Raw genomic sequence first — 4,532 nt, forward strand, 5'->3', positions numbered from 1 at the left:
TGCTAGCCACATCATTCCCTTATATGCCATTTGCTACACAATTAAGCATGCTTTAGCCATATTATGCTATAAATTCCTAGGCAAGGGGCGCCTTTAACTTTGGCTTTCAGGACTACTCACATGCATGACAGTACTATAGAGAGAACAGCTGTTAAATAAGGACTGGTTTAAAATTAATTTTCTTTAATTTATGTTGTTTACAAATGCATACAGGGCTACCAAGGCAAAATACATTGTCAGGAAAAGGTGGGAGGAGATGGGGGGAGGGCAGTGGCCAAGGCTGTTGTGGGGGTCAGGCACAAGGAAGGGATAAGTGGGGAAGCTGAGACAGGAGGCAGGGGCATTTTGCCTGCATCCTGCCACCTGTCCCCCACTGTCTCCCCCACTGCCTTCCCCCCTACCACTGCTTTCCCCTCTGCAGCAGTGGGGGGACAGATTTAAGATAACTCTCCAATAATTAGATTCTATGCATAGAAAATTATAACGAATTTATAAATTTTACATGTAATCTAATTTTGGGGGAGTCATCTTAAATTCAGGGCCATTTTGCATTATGGTAAATACGGTAATATAGTTATCATATTTCTAAACCCCAGTACAGAAAACCATACATCTTAATTCAGTAGATTACTGAAATAATCTTGACCAGCCTAAGCATGATTTAAATTGGTATAAGTGGGCAAGTACATTGATTTTAAAATGCATTTAGCTACACTAGTGGAATTATTCTAGTATAGATCAGCACCTAGTCCAGCTTGGAAGATGAACACAGTTAAAGATAAATAAAGAAAGGGTAATCTTCAGGGATCAGAACATGGTCTGTATGCATTTTGGGGGGGGACTGTGCAGCATGTTAAAGGAAGGAATAAGATACAGAGGACAGGTCATATAGCCAGGAGTCGTATGTCCTGGGTCTTACTTTTGACTCCGCCACTAACCTGGTGTCACTTCCCTTTTTGATGCCACAGTTTCCCCACCCATAAACAGGGACAATGTAAAGCACTCTGCAATCAATGGATATTGTCAGCTATTGTCTAGGTATTTTGGTTCAAATAAAATATTTTTCACAATAATAAGACCAGTCCCCAAATCTGGATCCAAATCCAAACACTCCCATGTTGACGGAAGCTCAGGTCTGTGATTTCAAGGGGTCCCTTTCTCTGCTTCACTCCAATAAACTTTAAATAGTTTGCACCTTACAAAAGTGGTCCAGACTCTCCTAGGATGCAAGGTGCTTTCTTCCAGTCCAAAAACATCTGGCTAGTCTAAGGGAAACAGCAGTACAGTACACTGCCTCCAAGAGCTTTATCGAGGGAGCCCTCTTGTGGCAAATGCTAAATATGTCTGAGACTTTCTTAAGGTAAACTAACAAAGAAAACGAGATCGTTAACTGTGATCATTTTTAAGGTGCCGCTGCCCCACCTTCTGCCTGATTTTAGACTAACTCGTTCACAGACGTTATGCATTTCAGAACAAGTTAGTCTTTGTGGTTGTGCGTATGTGTGTGTGTGTGCACGTGCGTCTAAACAAGGAATATTCTCTTGAGCCCCCTGTTCCTGTTTCAAGGCGTCTCCCCTTGAAAGCTATGAACTATACCGTTGAACGTAGTATTAAGCTTTGTGAAAGTGAGATAACTCATAGGAAAGCAACAAGGCTCCTCTTTTACTTGGCGGGAAAGAGAGGTTTGAGGTGATCTCACAAGCAATTTAATTTAATGCATTCCATTATTTCTCCAGAATCCACAAGAGGTGTGGTGTGGAAACATCTGCCAGCCTTGTATTTGTCTTGTAGCTTTGCAGTTATGGAATATGACTATTAAGAATATGGATGAATTAAATGTTTCTCCCTTAGGTATCTGGCAAACTGGGGAGACTTCCAGGGGCATGTTTTGTGCTGATAGTACGGACACATTAAAAAACCTCGAGCCTGTCAGCAGGGTTGTTGCTGAGAATGTGGTAAAGGTGAAATCAGGAAATAACTTCCAGAACCATCATAATTGCTTCTGTTTGCTTCAGATTTGGGTTGCATGATAAATATGCAGGGGATATTTGTTTGTAGAAGGTGGAACGGGTCAGGGACAAGGTTGTTGGCCAGACGTATTGTCCAGTGGCAAACTGTAATATGTTTCAAACCAGAATTGTGCTAGAAGGCAGATGCTTTGTCATGTCAGGATGCATGATTAGGAATCTGGGGTGTAGGTTGTAGCCATGTTGGTCTAAGGACATAGGCAGACAAGATTCTTTGGGTAAACCTGATATCTTTTATTAGACCAGCCAACTTGGTCTAATAAAAGAGATCAGATTTACCCAAAAAACCTTGTCTGATTAGCAATCTGTCACACCCTCGTAAGTAACATTTAACTAAAGGTTTTCTTATTGGTGGCTGTCTTTACTCTTAAAGAAGGAAAGGAAAGGAAAAAGAAGCTAGGAGTGGTTTATTGGCACAATTCAAAGTGGCTAAAGATCCAGGTTTTAGGGGTGTGCGAAACAGGCCCTATTTGATTCAGGTTTGGATTTGGCCCAAATCAGGGACAGTAATTGCATTTGTTGATTCAGATCACTGTCTCTGATTTCAATTTGGCTGAATCCGAATCTGAAGATTCGATGCTGATTCGAAGAAGCGTACCACAAGAGTGTGGCGGGGCCCTCCACATGCGCTGCGGCAAACCCAGATGTGGATTGGAAGTAATTCTGGTCAATTTCTGGGTCTGCTGGGGAGCGCGCAGCCCCTCTGGCTCAGTGATTGGCTGCGGGAGGACCCCAGGGGTCCCCCAAGACCCAGGAGACACCAGTCTCTGAGCTGGAGGGTGCAGGGGTGCCCCCACCGTGGGCTCCCTGATGGACCGGAAGTGCTTTTGGTCTACTTCTTGGTCCGCTGCCGAGTGCACTGGGGACCACCTCCCATGCTCTCATGGGATGCTTCATCCACCCCAGCATCTCAGCATTCACGAGCTGCCTGCTACCTAGAGGTATGCAGAAAAAACATTTAAAGCTGTGTCTATGTCTGAATCTTTCTGAATCTCTCCGAATCAATTCAGAGGGTTCAGATTCAATCCGGAGAGATTAAAGGGTCTTCTGATTCCATTTGGATTCAGAGATTTGGCCACCAAATCAGGCCGAATCTCCACCAAATTGAATCAGGGACCAAAGCTTTGCACAGCCCTACCAGGTTTATCTTGCATGTGGTTTGGGGGTTTTTCTTTGGGCCAGCTAGCTCTGAAGAATAGCTCAGTTTACAGTGTGTGACTTGAATAAAAATAGGCAGTGTAATCAACAAAGGTGAGGAGAATCTCTCTCTAGTGTTTTTAAGAAAAACCAATGTTAATGGGTCACTACTGAGAATTATCTGAGCACCTACCAACCTGGGCCAGAAACTTCACTAAAACAGGCCTTTTCATGAGAATCCCACAAAGCCCAAAGTTGTTGTTTCATAGTTTGTAGCCCATAGTTTGTTGTTTCATCTCCTGGTTCTCATGAGAATCTGAGGAAAGAAGACAAAAAGGTGAGTGAAGCTTGCGTGAACATGGCATTTTCAATCTCCTGCATGTCTCCTTGGTTGTGCCACAGTGCTAAAAACCCAGGGAAGTCCTGGCCATTCATAAGCTATCTTATGTCTTTGAGTCCAGGCCTGTGTGACACCCAGAGGCTGGAACAGCAATGTATGGCCTCTTTGTTTCACTGACGTCAGAAAAAGTACAGTATGTTATCTCCTAGGCTGTAAAGTTTTTGTGCTTCATGTTGCAGCTTGACAAGAGCTCTGTGTAGGGTGGCGTGTGTGTGTTTTACTATTCTTTCCTTTTGCATATTTTACTCTTCATTCAAGCTGCATCCTCTCTATATCTGATTCAGCAGTTGCCTTACTTACCCAATGCCTGTTGAGCTCTGTGGGAGTCTGCACGTTACAACTGGAGATTTATTAGATAATGAAATGAACTTATTTTGAAAAAAAAAAAAAACCTGGGAGCCACTTGGACACGTGGATATGGATTACAGAACATATATAAGACCCCATTTTTCAAGTGTATGTAGCAATTGCACTACATTCAGAAAGCCTGTGTTTCTTCATCAGTACCCATTTTTCTGCAGTTTCCTGTTTTGCACATACAAATAAGAGTGTTGTACATATAGCACAACCACATCTTCAGACGTATCCGCATCTGAATATTTCTCTGATACAGGCATATTGAATCAATTTTATTTTTGGAAAGACTTGAGAATCAGAGGGAAGACCATAATAAAGATACTTGTATGGCACTGAAGTATTTCCAAAAGCTGTACCGACATGAACAGACTAAGTTTCGTAGCAACCTTGTGCTCTAGGGGAGTATATTCTCATTTTGCAGATGGGGAAACGGGCATAACAAGGCCAGGAAACTTCCCCAAGATTGGTGTGGGAAAGAGTCTGGAATAGAAAACTCGGTTCTTTAAATGCCAGTCCTTTGCTTTAGGCACAGGGACTCCCTCTTTCCTCTGATGATTCAAATGGCAAGCCTCTTGACCTTCTGTGCACCCCCCCCCCCCCCCCCCCCCCCC

The 4,532-nt window shown here is 43.2% G+C and overlaps 1 long non-coding RNA gene across 4 annotated transcripts in view; it reads left to right on the top strand.

Moving 5' to 3' along the window:
* Nucleotides 1–4,532, top strand: part of LOC109287577 — a 294,027-nt gene that overhangs the window by 51,101 nt on the left and 238,394 nt on the right. The gene's annotated exons all lie outside the window — the stretch shown is intronic.

This window comes from Gavialis gangeticus, unplaced genomic scaffold (assembly GCF_001723915.1).
Source record: "Gavialis gangeticus isolate Ggan-Ray unplaced genomic scaffold, GavGan_comp1, whole genome shotgun sequence".
Classification (NCBI taxonomy): domain Eukaryota; kingdom Metazoa; phylum Chordata; order Crocodylia; family Gavialidae; genus Gavialis; species Gavialis gangeticus.